The 22,759-nt window shown below is 33.9% G+C and overlaps 1 pseudogene; it reads right to left on the bottom strand.

Moving 5' to 3' along the window:
• Positions 1 to 768: 768 nt before the first annotated feature.
• Positions 769 to 843, bottom strand: LOC142871990 (uncharacterized; annotated as a pseudogene).
• Between the last annotated feature and the right edge of the window lie 21,916 nt (positions 844 to 22,759).

Genomic DNA, 22,759 nt, shown 5'->3' with positions numbered 1-22,759 from the left:
CAAAAGCACAATGAGATATCACTTAACTCCAGTGAGAATGGCTTTTATAAAAAAGTCCCAAAACAACAGATGCTGGTGCAGATGTGGAGAGAAAGGAACACTTATACACTGTTGATGAAACTACAAACTAGTTATCCTCTATGGAAAGTAGTATGGAGAAACCTCAAAGAACTGAAAGTAGACCTGTCATTGGATCCAGCAATCCCACTACTGGGTATTTACCTAAAGGAAAATAAAGACATTTTATTAAAAAGGCCCTAAATTCAAATATTTATAGCAGCACAATTCACAATTGTAAAGATGTGGAAACAACCCAGGTTCCCACTGATACTTAAGTGGATTAATAAAATGTGGTGTATATATATATATATATATGTATATATATAATGGATTACTCAGCCATGAAAAACAATCCTGAACTAATAATTTTTGTAACAACCATGGATGGAACTGGAGACATCCTTTTAAAATAAGTATCACAAGAATGGAGTAACAAAAACTGTATTCACTCATCGCTAAATTGGAACTGATGGATCAACACTCATGTGCAGATATAGTAGAAAAATTCAATGGAAATCAAGCAGGTGGGAAGGGGGAGGAGGAGATGGGTAAAATCATACCTGATGGGTACAATACACACTATCTGGGTGATGTACACACTCATAACTTTGACTCAACTGTACAAAAGAAATTCATGTAACCAAAATATTTGTACCCCTATAATATTCTGAAACAAAACAAAACAAAATCTTTATTGCAATAAGTTTATCCATGGTACTCTACACATTTAGATAAACTTCTCTAGTAACAAACTATAGAAATGATCCCTGAAAGTATAGTCTTAGAAAAGTTTAGTCAGTCTTAGGATATTATCTGGAAATTGATTAATTGTAGGTATAGAGTGAAGGACAAGGCTTAAAGTCAAAAGATCACACTTTGAATCTTAACTCTGCCAAAATAAATTTATTTATATATTTTTATTTGTTTATTTTTACTTTGGACAAGATACTTAAATTCTCTTGGTCTCAGCTCCCTCTTTCAAATGATAATGATAGTGTCTTCCTGTTGGGGTTGTTATGATATTCAGTATCAATAATATATATGAGATTTCATTTTAAAATATAAGATATGTCAAAGTAGTAACAGCAATACTTATGGTTATTTATAATAACAATACCAAATAAAAATAGGTAATTGTCATTTTTAAAGCCAAAGACTCATGATATAGCTCATCTATCAAAAAATTAGAAATAGTCATTGTTCTTCAGTGTTTACATGGACATTGAAAATGATGTGAATTCAGTGCTATGGTTTGAATGTATTCCCTCAAAGTTCAAGTGTTGGAAACTTGATCCCCAATGTGGAAATGTTATAGGGTGATACCTTTAAGTGGTATTCAGGTGTTCAATTAAATATATGGATTCATTAGTACTGTCAATCATTAATGTCATTAATATCTGGACTAATAAATGTCATTAATGAATGGATTAATACCATTGTCAGAGGAATGGACTTGTTATCTCAGAAGTGAGTTCCTTATAAAAGGATGAGTTTATCTCCCACTTGCTTTCTCTCTTGCCCTTTCTTGTCCACCCACCTTTGGGCATGGAATGACACAGGAAGAAGATCATCACTAGATGCCCACCCTTGATGATCCTGCACTCCCAACTCTAGAACCAGGGATAAATAAATTTCTGTTCAGTATAAATTACTCAGTCTCTGGTATTCTGTTATAGCAACACAAAATGGACTAACACAGAAAACTGGTGACAGAGAAGGGGGTATTGCTATAACAAATACCTCAAAATGTGGAAGTGGCATTGGAACTGTGTAGTAGGCAGCAGCTAGAGGTGTTGGGGGGAGCGAAGTAGAAAAGCCTGTATTGCCTTTAACAGAGCAGTAAAGGCAATTCTGGTGAGGGTTCAGAGGAAGAGAAGTACTATAGGGAATGTATAGATATTATGAGAAATTACTCAAGTGGTTGTGATCAGAATGTTGGTAGAAATTTGCATAGAAAAGGCCATTATGATAAGATCTCAGATAGAAATGTGGAATTTCTTATTGGCGACAGGAGTAAAGGTCACTTTGTTATAAAGTGGCAAAGAATTTGGCTGAATTATGTCATGTCCAAGGGCTTTATGGAAGACAGAGTTTAAGAGAGATAAACTAGGATATCTGGCAGAAGACATCTCTAAGCAAAATATTGAAGGAGCTACATGGCTTCTTTTAACTGCATATAGTAAAATGAGAGCAGACAAAAATGATTTAAATATGGAAATCATAATTAAAAGGGAAACAGAATATAAAAATTTGAAAAATTTGCAGCCTGGCCGTGTGAAGAATAAAAGAGCCTGCAAGCATGTGGCCAAGTGATCCTTTAATCAAAGGATTATTAGGGATAGAATGAAGGCAGATACTCTTCATCAAGATAATGGGAGAACGACCCCAAAGATATTTTGCAAATTTTTGAGCTTGCTTCTTTCATCACAGGCCCAGAGCTCTAGGAGGGCAGAATGGCTTCAGAAACTGGGCCCAGGGCACCATCATCAGCTCTCTGCCAAAAGCCACCTTGGGATTGTGCTTGATGCATTCAAGTGCAGGGATCCTTGGCCACACCAGCCATGGTTCCAGCAGCAGGCCCAGGTGTGGCTCATGTTGCTGCTCTGGAGGCCACAAGTGGTCATCCTTGACAATGTGCTCATAAAGCTGACTGTGCAGATGGGCAGAGTGAAGGAGTTGTGTGGCCATGGCAGCCTACACCTAGATTTCACAGGATATATCACACAGCCTAGGGACCTAGGCAGAAGCTTGTCACAGAAGTAGAGAGCCATCACAGAATCCCCAATAGAGCAATACCCAATGGAACTACAGGGTTGGGGCTGCATCAGAAACCTTAGAACTGTAGAGCTACCAGTGTGCAACACCAGCCTGGGAGAGCTGGGGACAGAGACTCCAACTCATGAGAGCTGGTACATGAGCTGAACCCAGAAAAGCCATAGGGGCAGGGCTACCCCTTGGGCTCCAATCCACATGCTAGTGTGCCCAGGCTGTAGGACATGAAGTAAAGGAAGATTATTCTCCAGTTTTAAGACTTGATGTAGTTTTTATTTGTTAAGTTTTGAACTTATTTGGGACCAGTTACTCCTTTCTTCTTTCATATGGTACCATTTTAGGTTGTGGAAGTCTATCCTATGTCCATCCCTCCATTGTATTTTGGAAGTAGGTTACTTATTTAATTCTATATGCACACAGCTGGGGGGAAATTTGCTTCAGGATGAATCATGCCTTGAGTTTCCACCCATATCTGGTTTAAATGAGACTTTTGACTTTTGAGTTGATGCTAGAATGAGTTAACAGGAGTCCTCAAACTACGGCCTGCGGGCCACATGCAGGTGTTTTTGCCCGTTTGTTTTTTACTTCAAAATAAGACATGTGCAGTGTGCATAGGCATTTGTTCATAGTTTTTTTTTTAAACTATAGTTCGGCCCTCCAACGGTCTGAGGGACAGTGAACTGGCCCCCTGTTTAAAAAGTTTGAGGACCACTGAGTTAAGACATTGAGGTTATTGGGATGTAGTGAATATATTTTTGTATGTGAGAAAGACGTGAATTTTGAGGTCTAAGTGCAGAATGCTATTGGTTGCATGTGCCCCACAAAGATCATGTGTTGTAAATTTGATCCCCAATGCAGGGGTGTTAGGAGTTGGGTGTTTGGGTCATGAAAGCTCTATTCTCATAAATGGATCAATGCCATTATTACGGGAGTGGGTTTGTTATCACAGGAGTGGATTTGTTGGTTGCTTATAAAAAGCCAAAGTTGGTTGCTTATAAAAAGATGAGTGTGGCCCCTTCTTGTATTTTCTCTCTCCCTGTCCTGCCTTTCTGCCTTCAGCCATGAGATGATACAGCAAGAAGGCCCTCACAGAATATTGGCCCCTCAGTCTTGGACATCCAGCCTCCAGAACTGTGGGAAATAAATTTGTGTTTCTTATAAATTATCCAGTCTCAGATATTCTGTTAATAGCATCACAAAACAGACAAAGCCAATATTATAGAGGACATATGCATGACAGCGTTTGTAAGTTTGAGGATACATGAGACAATAAAGTCTGGGATAACATAAGTGAGAAACAATATGGGCAGATGGCACATAATCAAGGGCCTTATTGATGCAGCATCTCTTTATCCGTCTCCAATAAACAAAGAATCTGTGGAGAGGATTTTGTTAAACTTTTGTGTTAGACATGACTTAAGCTTTCTTATACACTAATGTAGCAAGAACTTTTTAATATACATTTTTGATTGGTTGGCTGGCTGTTTGAATGATAATAGATTCTTAGACAAAGTAATCAGATTACATTGTTAGCAGTTTTCAAGGCAAAGATGACAGGGTTAAACTTGCAAGGGGTAGCTCTGTGTAAATGGTCAATCTGTTTCCATGGTTACAAGCTGGCTGAGTAAACTATAAATTTATAGGTGTTGGTTTGTGCCCTCTTATCTTAAAGAATCTGAAGAAGATTGTTTCTATAAATATGGTTTCCATCTCAGACTAAGTACCGGTCTGAGGATAAATTTAGGGAAGAAACAGCTTCTAAACTATATAAATAGCGGTTCTCAAAAATACCTTTCCCTTCATCTTGCCCCATGTTTTCAATATTAAACATGATCATATTGTGGTTTTCACTATTCTAATTATAAGAAGTATAATTTATGACATCTTTTCTGAAGGCAACCATTTTTATGATTTTCTTGGCCACAGGTACTCATGTAGTTCTCAGTAATGAGGAAGGCTTTCATTTTAAATGTAATGTACTACCTTCTTTTGGGGACTATTATAACAATGGATTTTAGCAGGCACAAAGAGGATTTTAAAATATGATACAGGAGATATTTTGAAATCCAAAATAAGGTTTAGCAAGAAACATAAATGAACAAATATGGATCGTATTTTTTAAAAATAGGGAGTTTTCATTTCTTAATATAAGAAAGTACATGGTTGCTTTTTTTACTTAAACAACAAAAAATAAATTTTAATTTCTGTCTAAGTTTATTTTTTTATGTAAAATGATATTTATAATTTCTTTTCTTAATTTAAAACAGTAGCCTTGCCTTATTTTTCTTAACTTTGAAACCACTGAACTGTGTTTTTTCTTTAGATATCCGTTGCTTCTATCCAGTGTTAATGTGCAATTTCTCCTTCTTCCCCACACCCCTCAGTCCTCTGCGGAGCTGAATTGACTGTGGAGCTCCTATTGATTTCAAAGAGAATTCCATACCCCAAACAACCTCCCTGGCTGTGTGTGTGTGTGTGCATATAGTCAAGTGATAAAGTGGCTGAGAATTACTTACAGCATGTGCAAGGTGAAGATTAGAATAATAATTTCATCATTATCATCATTATTGCTATTTAATATTTATATAGCACCTTTACTCTGAGAAGCTCAAGAAACTTTATGAATTTTAAATTATCTAATAGGCTCTAATCTTAACTACACCCCTATGTGCTAGGTAAAGCACAAAATTAATAATGAATTTGAGTGACATATATTGCTAGAGAAATCTAATTCCATTACTGTTTAGCTCTCTTCTATCATAGGAAAATGACATTATATATTTGCCTAGAAAGCTTGATAGCCATCTCATTATTTTAGTACTGGGGGTCCATTTGCTATTTATTTTGGAATAACTCCAAGTGACAGCTTTTCAAAAGTAAAGAAGAAATAAACTGACATATAAGTGCAAAGACAATTTTTATTTATTTTTTGCATTAACATTCCAAATTAATCTTTTGTGGAAAAAAGAAACTTTGATTGCTATTTATTTTATAAAGGCTTATAAATACTGTGCTAGTTTTATACTCAGTGCTTACACTGGGCACATCTGAATAAATTTTCTTGGTCCTTTAAGGTAAATAAAACTGTATTTATAGTGTAGTGTTCTGTCTTTGGGCATATTTTAGATATGAAAGTGAATTTCAAATTATTACAATGGATTATTTGATTCTACTCTCCTAATCTAAAATTAAAATGTGAACATTATGCATTTTTTCATGAATCTAATGGAATTATCCAAAATGTTAATTTTTTCAATAATCATTCACCAAAAAGATCTTATTTCTGAGATTTTCAAAGTGTAACTTTAGCTACAATTTAGCTATAATGTAGCTATAATTCAGACTGAATCTCTGGATTGAGCTTTAGATTTTAGATATTTTTTCTCACATAATATACTACTGATTTTCTCTAAGACTCTTATTTTTCTTCCACTGGGTGGTAAGTTGATAGCTTAAAAAGGTTTATTCAGATTTGGCTAATTCATATTTAGAAAGACTTTAAACAATACACATAGATAAATATTAATAAATAGAGTAAGGGCTGTTATATATAGCCCTAGACACATTTTAAAATTTTATTGGAAGAAATAAATTTCTAATTTCAGTATAGTCAAGTAAAGAATGCAGTTTTACAAGAGATTAGGGGACTCAGGAGGGAGTGGTGTGGGTAGAGATGGTGGAATAACATTGTTGATTGCTGTGTCCTTTTTAATATTATCTCATTTAATTATATAATTCTAAATATACACTACTTAACTATTTTGCAAATAAGGAAATTGAAACTGAAGAAAATTAAGTAATTTGAACAAGGTCATGCACTTAGTGAGTGGCAGAAGAAATCTAATTCTCAAAAACCTGTGCCTCAAAACCTATGGCCTTTCTTGTCCAGGAGGTTGGTAATGGAATAGATTTGGACATGAAGGAATATATCTTGAAGACTTCTCAAAAACTTAAATATGTGAATACTAATATAACATGTAATTTGTCCAAGGGACTACTATTTTGTGACTTAGAATCATTGCTCTCTTTGTCCTTATCAAATGTTTTTCACTTCTATAACCACTCTCACAGTGGATTTTTATTTCGAAATCATTTTGCATTTTGCATAAACAAGATTTGCAAAGGTTTCCTACGTGACTAAACAAAGACAATTTGGAATATTGCAACTACTACTACACCCTTATTGAGTAGTGGTTTTTAGTGATGAGCTTTTCTCACTCACCTGGCTGCGGTGCATGTTTCTCAAATCACATGCACAGGAAAATCACAAGTGACTACATTTCACAGATATCCAAACCCTCTAAGGCAGAAACTCTAAGCATCACATGTACTATAGCCAAGCCTCAGCTAGAGGTATCGACATCTGGGTTTTTATTTGTGTATATTTTAAGCCTGGTCATTAACTTAATTCTTTGAAGAATTGCCCCACATTAAATATAGCTGCCACATGAATTTCTTGTCACTGGAAACCTTAGATAGCCATGTGGGAGAAATACTATGGAAGTCATTTGTTCATTACATACCACTAGTTCTAACTCTTAGGTTTTACATAAAAATGAAAATATATATGTACTTATATATCAGTTTATTTTTTCTTTACTTTTGCATAATAGGAACCTCCACATCTATGTACTTTAATACATATACACACATATGTGTGTGTGAAGTATGTATGTTTATAAGTATTTATGAGCTATGGGGTTGCTAAATTATATTTTAAACATTTAAAACTAGCATTTTAAAATATATGCAAAACTCTACATTTTGTGTTGAGAATAAAATGTAGATGTTAAAGGTAGAAGCAGAAAGACTAGTTAAGGACTTGTTGCAACAACCCAAGTGGGAACTGTTGCTAGCTTAACCAAAGGTAGGATTGGTGAGAAATAGGGGATTATGTATATATTTTGAACATGGTTACAAAAAATTTATAGATTAATCTGTGCTGGATAATATTTGATGATGGATTAGAAAGAAAAGAATAGAAAATGACTCAAAAGTTTCTTTCTTGAGTTATAGGGTTTAACTGCCCTCATTTCATAGGTGTTCGTCTATAATAAACACATTGTACCCCAAATTCTATTTGGGCTCATGCCTCAGAAGATCCAAACCTGTAGCAACTACCCTGCTATGACCCTATTGTACCTGTCTGTCCACAGCTTACTATGTTAACTCACAGAGCAATGAGCAGTCCAGTGCAATATGGAGACAGACAAGGACCTAATTAGAAGCTTTTTTTTTTTTTTTTTTTTTTGGTTTTTCTATTTTTGGACTGCCATTTCTCAACAAAGTTACAGAAAAAAACATTTCTCAAAAATTGCCTCTTAGTGTCTCAGATCCAACAATTTATTTGTTGATTCTGTCACTTCCTTAGGGTTAAATTTAGGGGGAAAAAAAGCCAATAGTCTGCATTAGTTTACCTTCTTAGCAAGAAACTATTAGTGGGATATTAAAAACTGACAAGAGTGTTGCTTATCTTTCAATGGTCATTAAATAGCAGGGGCCTTCACATATTTTGTACTTCAATTGTGAAAATACTAAGGACCTTCTGGGTCACAGACTTGAGATGAAAAAAAATTAAATTTTAGCTTGTAAGATTTGAACTGAATAAAAGTTTTACACCCTTAATCACCATCAGAACAGTAGTCTTAATGGTTATTTGCCTAAAGAAGCAGGTTTAGTAGAGAATCTGTTTTCTAACAGTTAAAATTTAATTGGATAATTTGAACTAAACTCATTTGAGTTTGACATTTTGTGTTTTGTTGTCATTCTTATCAATGAAATTTTGCTGTAATAGCTGAATGTGACATCAAATGTATAATTGTAAGGCTGCAAAATAGGTACTTCATAAAATTGAAGGTACTCTCTTTAAGCATATACTCTTTAGTAAAGCTCTAAGTGTGTCATTAACCTCAGTCTACTACTCTCGATTTTCAGTGTCAAATGTGCAATTACTTGATAAAGGTGCCATGAAGGAAACTAAAACCCTGACAAAACTTTCTTAGCAATCTCCATGGTGTAGCAGCGAGGAAACAATAAAAGCTTTGCCCCATAGACATTTATGTGAGTAAATATCATAGAGCCAACTCCTGGAAACAAGGCTGAAAGATAACACCAGGTGTTCCTTTTAAATGAGATGGGCATGCCAGTTAAGTATTGTTAGGAGTCATTTGAATGCACTGAACTAAGTTTCTGCCTTGCTGATTATTCCAATTAAGCAGGCATGCCATCTAACAGAGTAATGAATAAAAGGAACTCTCTTAATTGGGACATTCAATTTCTTAGTCCATTCTGCTCAGCAAATTGTAACATAAAGTTTATTTTCTCCTTCCCTCACTGTACCAGTTTTCCCAGTATGGATTCTTGGACCTTGATAATTACTTGTTTGGGAAGTGTTTTCTTTATTTTCATGGTGCCACTTTCAGTTGACCACTGAGAATATGTAGTTGAACAATCCTAAACAGCGACCCATTCTCAAAGCTCTTCAGTGTCACTTCATAAGGCAATATCAGGAAACTGACTTCTAATTTCATATACATACTTCAATATAGAAAATGTTGACTATGGTCATGTCTGAGTGATAGAATTATAGATAATTTTCATTTTATTTCCATGAGTCCTTGCTTTTAAAAGAATGGATATCTAGTGCTTTTCTATTATGATAAGGGGAAAAAAACCCACAATAATATGATTTTTTAAAAAGTATCTTCTTTAATTGGCATATTTCAATGAGGGCAATACAAATGAAGGTTTTATAATCAGGAACTGATAGTATAATTACTTAAAAGGAGTATCATGGAATAAAAAGCAAAGTAACCAGATTTCCTTCTTCTATAAATTGTTTAGATATCATTAGTAGTGACTTTTTGTTTTCTTTCTTCACATTTCCTTCAGCAAAAGTGCCTGTTATCCATCTGTTTCTCCTATAACAAACATAGATAATAGATACAGACAATCTTACAGTTAAAAGAAACCTTAAATTTCAGCAATTCTCACATCTTTATTTTATGGATGATGATACTTGAGCTCCAAGAGTTTATGTTGTAGTGGTGAGGTTGTCTCCTGATTTATAGGCAGTTTCATTTGAATGTAGTGGGTTACTCTTCCAGACTTTTGGAAATCAGGAACTCTAGATACTGCAGTACTATTTTCATAATGTGATGTTAATGCTTTTACAGTGTCATTGTGACCTGTCAATTAATTCCTTGGTTATGAAATTATGGTTCTGTTATTAATCCTTTCAGAGTTCACATCCTGACCCAGGTAAAATATTACTTGAAAATAATACTTGAAAATGTTTCTTTAGTCAAGGGTTAAAACCTGATGACTTTCCCCCTTCATTTCTACCTATGACAACAAATCTCTCCACTTTATTTTACTATCTTTAGTAAAATAATATTTTACCCCCAGCAGCTCAATAAAAAAATATGACATTGAAGAATGAAATATGAGTCTGAAGATTTATATGTAATAGAAGAATGAGTGAGAAGAATTGTTTGTCATTTATTGTGAGTTCTGTGCAGCTGCAGAGACCCATTCCAACAGATGCAGCTGTTTAGGCCTGCTTCGTCTTGTAATTTTTCCAGCAGCATTTCCCTTAAAAAGTGTCATCAACTATTATGATCATCTATCTTCTGTAAAAATAGCATGCTATTTAATTCGAACAAAGTTACTTTTCATAACTGTCTTCACACAATAGCAAAATGAAGTAAAAGCAAGTTTTGTTTTCTTATAACTATAGTATTGGCTGTAGCTTTTACTCGCTGCACTCATTATCTCACTATAGTTTGGTGGTCCCAGCAAGTGGAGACACAGGTTTTTCCAGCCTTCATTTGTGTACATCCAACAGAATTGACCTGGTGTTAAAAGACAGGATACCTCTATTTGTTTTTTTTGGGGGGGTTGCCTCAAGTAGCCGAATATATTTCCTCAGTTTATCCATTAGAGGGGAGAAACTATTAGAGGGGTAAACTACAGTTTCCATTAGAATCCATTAGAGGGGTAAACTACAGTTGACCATTGAGCAACATATAAGTAAAGGGAGCCAAACACCATGTAGTCAAAAATCCATGTGTAACTCTGTGTCCCCCAAAACCGAACTGCTAATAGCCTACTGTTGACTGAAAGCCTTACCATTAACATAAATAGGCAACACATATTTTATGTTATATGTATTATATAGTGTATTCTTACAATAAAGTAAGCTAAAGGAAAAAAAGTGTTATTAATAAAATCATAAGGAAGAGAAAATAATGTATTATTCATTAGGCGGACGTAGATCATCATAAAGTCTTCATCCTTGTCTTTATGTTGAGTAGTCTGAGAAAGAGGAGGAAGAGGAAGGGTTGGTCTTGCCATCACAGGGGTGGCAGAGGAGGAAGGGGTAGAGGAAGTGGAAGAGGAAGCAGGAAAGGCAAGAACGCTTGGTGTAACTTTTATTGAAAAAAATCCACATAAATGTGGACCAGCACAGTTCAAACCTGTGTTGTTCAGGGATCGACTGTGGTTGCTATGTTAAATCTCCAAGCCATTGGTTCCCTTATTCTCTTTCTTTTCATGCTCATTGCAAATTGATGGCCAGCAATCTTGTTAGTTCCCAGACTATAGAGTTGTGAGAGATGATAGTGCCCCCAAAATTTAATTTGTAAATCTGCATTTATTATCAGTGAATTTAAATATTCCAGATGTTGAGGCATTTGAGGGTCCCAAATAAATCATCTTTTTCTTTACTGAGATCTTGAACCAATTGAGAAATAAGATTGGAAGTTTAACACATGGAAGCCAAAACATCACCTTTACTACTGGTAAAGGATAGGTAGGGGCATGTGGTTTGGGCAATAATGAACCTAAGATTTAGCAGCCTTAGAGGTACAATAGGGCTAGCGTGGGGCGGGACTCTCCCCATGCACTCAGAGAGGCTCCTTTACAATTGTGGCATGGAGGAGCGGATTGGAACATGTGTTTCCTGAAGGCAGCTTACTTCCAAGAAGACCAAAAGAAAGATCTGTGCTACTTACATAGAATTCCTCTTTCAAATTCATAATTAGATGATAAGTGAGAGAGGGAGGGGATGAGATAGACCAGCCTTGTTATAGCCAGTGGACTTCTTCCCCATGGAAAAAATATTAGAAATGGACACCACATTACCACTTTGTTGAAACTATCCTAAAATAGGATATGCTATGCTAAAAGCAATGCTACCATTTTATCCAACAATATTTATATTGTTCCCTTTAACATATCACTATTTTCTATTTTATTATTTTATTTTATGTTTTGCTAAAATAAAAGCATGGTTGAAGAAATTTAGGGAGAAAAACAACAACAAAGAAACAACTTCTTTCTCTTGATTGACCGCCAGGTAGAGCAATTTGTGCCAGTTGGCAACAATATCTTATATGTCTTTGTTTTATGATATAAAGAATTAGGGGACATTCTGATCATAGCCAGAGTAGCAGCAGACATCTGAATCTGATTTATTTATCTTCTTGAGAACTGCAGATGGTCAAGTCTTCCTTTCATTGCCTTTGGGATCAATCCATTTCTTGAGCTGATGGAACTAACTAGCCTGATCTTCTTGGTACACCTGTCCTCACTGACTGAAATATTTCTGATTTGCCATCAACATTCTATTTAGGATCTTATGGCAGATGTTTGTTTATACTATTTGTCCAAGGTTAAATTCTATGGGAGAAAAAGATCTAATAAAACTTTTGATTATAATGGATATGCTCATTTACATAAAAAGATAAAGTTTTACTTTACATAAGCTTTTATTTTATTGTTGAATCATAACTGTAGGGGAAATATAATGCAATCATAGAAATTTCACATGGTTCAACCTACTACCATCTGAATTAATTCAAAATTCACAATGAGGCACCTAGATTTTATAAAGAACCTTAAATGTTTGTGAATATATAAATATAGAAAGTATAATTTATATATATAATATAAATTGTCCTTTTATATATGTTATTTATAGATTATATTATATATATGCTTACAGAATAATTTATACATCTGATTACATTATATATAATGTATAGAACAATTATATGTATAATTAAATATATAATTGTATTATGACATATAATAAAATGATACATAATTATATTTCTTTTTTATTTCAATATATCTTGTCTAAAAAATATATTTATAAATTTTAGTTACTCTTGGAGTGACTTCAGTTTTGATTTAATAAAAGATTTTAGAGAACAAGAAATGTGACTCTCAGATGCACTAATCTTATGATAGTGCCACGTCACTCATACCATTCTGTTCCTGCTTGTGGAGGCTAAAAGACACTTCATGCCTTTTTCTCTACTAACGTTGAATATTTAAAATGCAGGCTATATTTGTAGTCATTTTTGTCCAACTCAATTGAATAAAATAATTAATAAAGATATGTATCAATAAAGCAACTAAAACATATGCTTTTTAAAAACTTAAGTGCTGTGACTGTGGAAAAAGCATAACTGGTTATAATTAACCATATATGAAATATTATAGTTACTTCTCTTACAAAGTTCTAAAGTAAACTTTGCATGTATTATTCAAATGAGTAGCTGAAGAAAAGTGATTTTTATCTATAATTTCATAGAGCAGAATTTACAATTATCTTTTATCCCTGAATGTGCCTGAAAAAATGCTTAGGAAAGATAATATATTTTGTATCATGATCTACTTAAAATTTACTTTGTTATTCCACACGCTGACTTTGGAATCTTGCCATACAAATGTTCATTGGTGATCCTTTAATGAAATCTATAAAGAGCATGTATATTTGGTATACTCTTGGTATGAGAATTTGTCAAGTTTTAATTAAAAATTTCTTAACTTGTCTTTGAAAATTTGTCCCAAAATGTGGCAGTTCATCCTGTTAGGGAAGGTCTTCACCAATCATATACCTAAACATTATCATTCATTGACACCTTATCATTTAAGTGCTGCTTTCTGTCCTCAGTAGACATGAAGGACAGATAGTCCACTCTTTATCCACCCAAAGGTACTTCTCTGGATTCCTGCAGACCCACGACCTCCTCAGGAATGCATTAAACTTAGCTGGTAAGAATATGATCAACTTTGCCTGAAATGTCACCATAATTATTGCCTCTGCCAAGCCATCTGTAACCATTAGGAATGGCGTATAAAAGGAGGACTGGACAGGAAGTGTGAACCTTCTTTTGAGTGTGAAAATGGCACCTTTGTGGCTTTTGTTTCTAATGTTAGCTTTTCTGAGTTTGCTACTTATAATTCATTTTCTGAATCATTTGAAGATCCTGGTCCAGCTCAAATACCCACCTCTCTGAGGAAAGCTTTCTGAATCTTCCTTTATGCTTTTCTAACATTGTTATTAACAGCCTGATAAAGTTCTACGAAAAGATACTGCTTACAAAGAACTCCTGCCACAATGTGTGTTTACTTTTATTGTCAAGCTAATCACATTCTGCATTTTTTAGAGTTATTTGTGGACTATTAGCTGCTGAGCTGCTGAGGTGGAGGGAATGGTGGAAAATGTACATGTTTAGGATTCAGACAGTTCTGGGTCAGAGTCCATTTTGACTTTGGGAATTTTTGGTAATCAATCCATGAGAAAACTATGGATTGGAGATATTTGTATAATAGGATAAATAAATATATATTTTGTGGGTTTTTTTCTTTTTTGTAAATATGTGAGACTTTTTTCCTATAAAGCATTTTGAACATATTGAATACTCTATAAATGTCTCATCTGTTTATCTTTGCCTCCTAACCTGGGGGTTGAGATCATGTTTTATGGTCATCATATAATCTCACAGAAGTGTCAAATTTGTCATTTTGGCTTTCTAGAAAAAAAATTTCAATTTTGCTTCCTTTTTTTTAAGTTTTGGAAGAATTATTTCCATTATTATTAGTGTTCCTAATCTGAGGAGTATTCAGTTTAAAATACTGCAGAGTTGAATGAGTCAGAACTATTATTATATCTTCCTGGGAGAAAAAGGAGAATGGGAAAGGTCTTGGAGAATAGGTCTCCAGTCCTGAAGGGAAGGGAAATCGTGCCACTTCTGGGAAACTTAATCCAGGAAAGTAAGTGTAGCTAGAGTAGTTACAGAGAGAAAGAGGAAGGAGGAAAGTAGGCAGAACTTGAGCATAGATGGTCTTTGCAAATGTGTTAAGGATTTAGATTCGATCCTCAGGGACATGAGAAAATATTGAAGTATTTTAAACTTCAGGGTAATATAATCAGATATATCTACTTTTTTTTTTTTTTTGAGACAGAGTCTCGCTTTGTTGCCCAGGCTAGAGTGAGTGCCGTGGCGTCAGCCTAGCTCACAGCAACCTCAAACTCCTGGGCTCGAGCGATCCTTCTGCCTCAGCCTCCCTGGTAGCTGGGACTACAGGCATGTGCCACCATGCCCGGCTAATTTTTTTTTTATATATATATTGGTTGGCCAATTGATTTCTTTCTATTTATAGTAGAGACGGGGTCTCGCTCTTGCTCAGGCTGGTTTTGAACTCCTGACCTTGAGCAATCCGCCCGCCTCGGCCTCCCAAGAGCTAGGATTACAGGCGTGAGCCACAGCGCCCGGCCCAGATATATCTACTTTTAATAGTCTTTTTGGATACAAAGTGGAAAAAAGTTGAGTGGTAAGTAAGAGTGACAATGGAGAGATAAATAAGGATGACATGCAACTGGTGCAGAAGATATTGGAAATATTAATATATGTATCTTTAAAAATACATATGTATATGCTCACAAGTATATGGATATAAGCATAAAATATCTTAACTTCAACTGCTTCTCTCTGAATGATGCTAAAACAGCAGTTTATTTACTTTTATTAATATTATCATTGACTTTGAGTTTCCCATAATAATTAGGTATTATAGTCATAATATTAATAATTAGTTATATATGTGTGAATAAAATAATATGACTTGATATAAAAGATAAATGTGTATAGTTTTATTTTCCTAATATATATATTGATCTCATAGTGGTTTTGATGATTATATAGAATTGTTCTATTTAAATGTGCAATATTTCATTTAACCCTTTTCATGTATTTTCTTTTTGAGGCTTTCTGTTCATTTTCAAAAGTTTGTTCTTCTCTCTTCTTAGTATTTCAAGTGCTCTTAATTTTTCTTTGTTTTCTCATGTTCCTTCACAATCTACATATTTTCCTCAGCTCAATTTGAATAAGGCTATATTTATTTATACTATGGACTTACTTTCTTTTCATTTGTTTTTCTGGGACAAATACTGTTCTCTGCCCAGTGATACAGCACTCAAAAATATTTTTCTCAGATGTACTTCTCTATTTTCTACTGCACTTAAGTGTTTGCATCTCTCTCCACCCAATCTTAGCTAGTATTAAATCAATGAAAACCTATAATTACAGCAAACACTGCTACAAATGTTATCTGTCTTACTAAGAACCTGCAGTAAGCTTCTTGTGTGGAGAATAAACAAGTCATTTCCAAAGAGGACTATCCACTAGCACACTTCTTTTAATAACATGTATTTCTGAACCCTACCTAGAGGTTTCTAATCTAGTAGGTCTGTATAGGACCTAGACATGTATATTTTTTTCAACAGTCTTTGCGGATGATTTTCAAGTTCATTCACTTATATGAAATAGTAGATTTATTTATGGTATCAGGAATTATCCTAAGCACTTTAGGAATTTTAATGCATTAAATCCTCACAACCCTATAAGTACTACAATTATTACTATTGCTTTCTACTTTACAAAAGAAGAAAAAGGAGGTTTTAATTTCACGCAGCTAATAAGTGATGGAGCTGGTATTGAAATGCAGGCAGGTTGATTCTGGAGCTTAGGATTTTAACCACTATTGGATCTAACTCCTTTCAAGTTATTTTAGGTTACCAAGGTTTTTTCCTAATATTTTGGTAGGTGTTTTCTGGGCTTTATGGTTTTACATACAGAAGGTTGCTGGTGAAAATTATGAGGGAGGGCAGAAGGCTAGGTTGACTTGGTAGGATAAAGGCCAGAGAAATAATGTTCTGTCATAACCAGAAGCAGCTTTTGAGGGATTTAAAAGTGAATAGATCTGTTTTTTGTTTTTTGTTTTTTTTTTATGTGTAGATGCAGCTTTGAATCAGAAGCAATATGGTGAAGGACTCACAATCCATTGTTCTACCATTTTCACACAATTTCTGTTTCACAATGTAAAGTCCACCTGTGATTCAAGCATAAAAATGAAGCTTTCTGTACAAAAATTGCCAACTTTTACTGAGTACAAACTATATACAAGGCAATTGTAAGTACTTTTATATATTTAATTTAAGTTTTCTATTATATGATGCAGATCACCAATGTCCTCCATTGGTTAGTTCTCAGGCTTCATCGTAGTTGACCCATCAGTAACATTTGACACATCTGATGACTTTCTCCTTCATTATTTATTTTGCTTCAAGAACACTAGTTTTCCCTTTCCTGAAGTGACCATTTTTTCTATGTCCTTTGCTCTTAATAGTTTCTCCTCATTTCCCCAACTTCTTATTGTACTTCAAAGCTTATTGAACTTGGGCCTTGTTCCTATCGGTGTAAATTCATCTCCTTTGTCATTTCATCTAGTGTCTTGGCTCTAACTTCCATTTACATGCTAATGACTTATATTTATGTCTGTGACTCAGACTGCTTCCTGGAACTGCAGACTAGGAACTCCAGAGTTTCCTACCCTGGTAATGTTTACTGCAGAGGTTTCTAGTCATGGATGTCTGCTCCAGTAAGTTGTGGTTCTCTGTATTCACCGGTCCGTAGCTTCAATTTGGGGGGCAGTGGTTTTCCCCATGACTTCACTTCTCTGACAGATCTACAAAGTGTTTTTGATTTTTCTGTTCAGGTTTTCACTTGTTAGGGTGGCATGATGACTTCCAAGCTCTTTGCATGTTGGACCACAAATCTGGCATTCTGTACTTTTATTTGCTAAATCTAGCGACCCAAGGGAATTAGAAAAATCTTTCCACATGAAATAGAATAAATATGTAAAAAATTTTGAATCAGTATTCACATCTAAAAAAATACAACTGAGAAAATGGAACGAATAAAAAGAAAAAAAATGAGTCAAATGAGGTTTATAGTACCTACATATACCATTGCAAGTTATTTTATTTTGATATCACATTAATCTATTTTAATATTTAATATGAAGAAAGCTGTTAACTAAATGGTTGAGTTCCCCCTCTGGAGATATCTGAACTGGATGCATAATTTGAAGGGCCTAGAACAATATAAAAGTGCTAGACTTCTCATTTAAAAATTATTATGGATTTAAAGCCACAGACAATAGAGCACTTCCTAAGCATGTGGCCCTTCTGAGTGTGGGTCCCTGGGTGAATGCACAGATGGCATTCCCACAGAACTGATGCTGATAGTTAGACAGATCTGGTACATATGAGGTAGCTGTTACCGAAGCTATTATTACAATTGCTATTTTACAGATGAAAAATGTGAAGTTTTGGACATTAAATTACTAGCCTACATAGAAAGAAGTTAATTTCATTTGGAATCTAGATTATCTGAGACCAGAATAGTTGAAAAATGATCAATACAAAGTTCTGCAATACTGAATCTTGGAAAAAATTAAAACAAAGAGGGAAATTAGTGGATCCTAATTTGCGGAGATAAATGTGTAGATAGGATTCACAAATGTAAATGACTATGGGGATCAGTTAGATCAAATAAATGAAAATAAATGAGTAAAGCAAATTAGAAGTCATCATAGCAAAACTGGTGGTAACTGTGGCAAATTGGAACGTATCATATTCAAACCAATTTAAATCCAGATAGTAAAGCAAGTCTATGAACTAAATTTGACCAGAGATAGGAAGCAGTTTGTTATCCTGTAACCTTGATTTAGATACTGTGATTGATAATATTATTTTTTAATCCACTTTTCCTATAGAACAGTCTTTGAAATGTAAGTGTGGGATCCGAAAACCTCCTAATGGGTGAAAGTAGTGGTTCTATCTATCTATCTATCTATCTATCTATCTATCTATCTATCTATCTATCTATCAATCATCTATCATCTATCTATATTTCCATCGATGTAATGAAAAGGAATTTATAGCATCTTCTCCAATGACAGAGAATAAAGCATCATGATTTAGCATATACTGATTCTATAAAGCCTTTCTGCTTTTGATGCTTTTTGGCTTTTATCAACTGATTTTCATAAGGGATAACAAGCTAGGTGCTCAAATTTACCACCTTTTTATTTGTACTTCAAATATAAAAGCTTGCTGGCACTCTAAGCTAGGATCTGAAAATGCTAAGCATTAAGCAAAATGGATTAGCCTTCAGAAGGGGAGCTTCAGACTATCAGTGCCAGAGGGGTTAATGGAAAACGGTGTTTCATATTTGCCATTTCCCCTATATTATCTTGCCCAGAACACCTGCTTAATGAACTAGACATAAATTATCATACTATAAGCACATTCTTTAATAACAAAAGCCTTGTGGAAGCAGTCCTTCTTGTTGAAATAATAAGCTCAGAAAAATGATTTTGATGAAGTTTTCTTAAATGTCACATGCCAAAAAATAGAAAAATCTATTGATGACTCTGCTGGATTTTTCTTCTTTCTGGGGGAATTAAAAGGCATTTTATGACTTTAAAAGTTTATTTTAGCTGGAATTTGATTATTCCCTTTTAGGGTCATAGGCATGTTTTAATTTGGTATATTCTCAAGCATGCAAATGGTCTTGTAATGATTTCCTTTTCCCCTCATGTTTTTATTCAGTTGTAACAATTCCTTTGCAAATTTCCCCTTTGAGATATATATATTTATATAGAGATATATATTTTTATATAAATATCTGACCATCATTAAACTATATATAATTCTAAAATTACATATGTTTATATATAATTTAATTTAATGATGCTCAGATATCATTAGTTAAAAATAAGTTTTTTTGATTATGAATATTTTAATTAGAAATATTTGTGTTAAGTCTAGATGTAATGCCAGCACATGATGTCTTTTTTCTTTTGTTTGATATATTATTAGAATTTTGGAAAATGGTAAAGCTAAATGAAATAATAAAAATAAACAGTATCTCTTCTTAAAAATGCTTTACTTATATAAGAAATAAATTTAAATCCACCATATATATTATTTGCTTTCCTTAAATCCAGTATATTTCTCCAATGCAAAAGGTACTTTTGCTTTATTCATTTTGCTCTATGCTTTCTATTCCTGCTGCATTTTCCTCCCATGGCTAAAAAATTCTTCATTTCAGGTTGGATGATATAGGAGTATTGAAATTGAGAGAGGATTCTCAAACAATTTTTTCAAATATTTTCTTCACTGAGAATTTACAATAAATAATCATCAAAAAAGAGATGTAAAAGCCTCCATATTTTTCAAAAGTGCATGAAGTAATGGAGAGTAATAATAGCATTGTCTTCTGTTTTTGTACTGTCTTGCTTTTAGAACTTTCCCTGCCTTAGAATAAGTTTGCTGCTACGTGCTTTAGCTGCAGTGGTACCCAGATTCCACAGATTGGCATTAAAATATAGGATGCTTCTTCATTGGCAATTTCTTATAGAAGCACTTGGCTTACATTTTTAAACAGCTAGAAGACTATAATTTCAATGAACTTGCAGCATTTTTTTTTTTTTTACTTAGGAAAACTCACTTTATTGCTCTCTTAAATTGAATGTTATTGGCAGAAAAAATGCTAGCTGGTATTTTTAGATCCATGAAGTAGGGGATCACGGACAGTAACAGCTATGCCATGAAATTGGGTATTATTGCTCTGAAGCTACCGGCAAAGGGGATGAGATGAAATTATTTCACCAAGGTTACTAAGGGAGACATTCCTCAGTGGCATCTTCAAAATATGTGCATAGGAAGGGCTTAGGGTCTGGGACTAGAGCTGTTTATTCACACTCACTAGAAATAGAAAATACTCTTTAAATTTGGTTGTATAATTATTGAGTCTGCTTTAAAGATGTCTCTGAATATCAATTAGTTCATTTTTATAGATAAATTTTTGGTTCATTTTGTATGGAAATGAAATAATGGAAACTTGGGTAAGGGCTTAAAGAAGCCTTCCTATACAGCACCTTTTCTTATACCACTGCTTATCATAGAACAGAAGTGTGTTTCTGTGTCCCATCCAGTCTATCAAGTCAAATAGTCGCTTTGTATATCAGAGCAAATATATTTTGTACTCAAATATAAAACAAAACAGAGTTATTTCTGAACTTGATTTTCTACTCACTTAAAAAATATTTGAAGTAGTAATCATAAAACCTAACACTGGAAAAATAAACTGAAGTGGTCTCTCTAGATCACTTACTAGGCCTTCAAGGGGAACTAGTGAAAAACACTCAATTCTTTAGGTTCTGGGATCTAGAAAAAAGAGTTACACACTTTTGATTGCTTTATCTCCTGAATCAAAAAGCCTGTATTCTTACAAAGGATGCATATGGAAGGAAACGCACAAATTCCTACTCAAGCAATTGATCAAATGGGCTTTTAATTAGGTACATTATGTAACACTGAATGATGATTTGAGAAAATATTTTTAAAAGAAAATGAGATTCTTTAGGTAAGGTACTGATGAAAGCTTAGAGTCTAATGAAGAAATAATAATTAATGTATGCTAATGTGATCCAGCAGGGGCTGGATTACAAACGTCTCGGAACTGGGGATTCTCCACTGAATATAGTACTTAAAATGTAGGGGAGATGCCTTTGTTATTGTAGAGGTTATATGCTCACGTTATTAAAAGTAAAGGGAAGAGTAAACTTGTTGATCTATTTAACTAAAAAGACAAGCCTTTATTCTCAGTTTGACCTGTTGGCCTTTATCATCACCACCTGTGGCAAAGACCAGAATTTTCCACCAATATGGACTTTGCATCCTTCTAACCCATGTACGCAGCTTTTTGGCAACCTCCAAATTGTGAAACATATAGCAAGATTTTTGATTAGAAGTTCCCACTTACAGATATGAAAAGATTTTAATGTTCTGTATTTTTCTTGACAATTCACATATGTGATAAGAAATAGATCCCATGGTGAAAATTATGATTTATTAATTAACACTTAGTTATGACACTAGCACTTGCCAATATATCACAGTGGGTGAGAATAACTATAACAAGCACTATTCAAACCCTGTCATATTTTTGCTCACATCATGCTAGTCATACTATAATTTAATTAAAAACAAACATCAGTATTATCGTTTGGATTCCTTCTTTCTCAATTTTTACCCCTTTCCATGAAGTCTGTTTTAATTTCTATTTGTTTTTTTAATTTTAAGCATGCTAGACTATATGTTTTTAAGCTATCGATTAACTTTTTGAATTTGAGATTAATAACACTAATTATTATAGGTCCTTTTAATATGTACAAACATTCAATAAAAATTGAATTTTAGTGTTAGAATTTATTCATTAATAAATTTGAGTATCTTTAAACATTTGAATAACTATGATATATATTTTACATTCTTATTCAGCATTTGATTTACCCTTTTTTTTGAAAATCCCCTGTAATTACTAAAACACTACAGACATTGAAGATAACAAAAAGGATCTGATTGTTAAGTCAAAGGTACACAAATCAGAAATCATACTAAAGATCGAGCTTTCATAATAATTAGTTAAGAGACACAGCAGTAGAAAGATGTTGAAATCCACCACCATAACACCCTACCCATTTCTTCTCTCACTGGATGCATTCTGCTTTAGGTTAACAGATGAAATATAGAGATGCTTCACTTAGAAAGGAAGAGTATTTTACAATTATCCTAATTTTATACTCATATTGTTGTACAGCTTATGTAACATTTTCTGAAAGGCCATGCCCAATAAATTGTTAGATTCCATTTTTTCTTAAACAATCTGTAAAATCCAGGTAAGTTCCACTAAAAGCATCCTGAAGAAATTAAATCTTCTGC

This window comes from Microcebus murinus, chromosome 7 (assembly GCF_040939455.1).
Source record: "Microcebus murinus isolate Inina chromosome 7, M.murinus_Inina_mat1.0, whole genome shotgun sequence".
In the NCBI taxonomy this organism is placed as follows: Eukaryota; Metazoa; Chordata; class Mammalia; order Primates; family Cheirogaleidae; genus Microcebus; species Microcebus murinus.
Note: the sequence above shows the minus strand (reverse complement) of the source record. Positions and strands in the feature narration are given on the sequence as shown.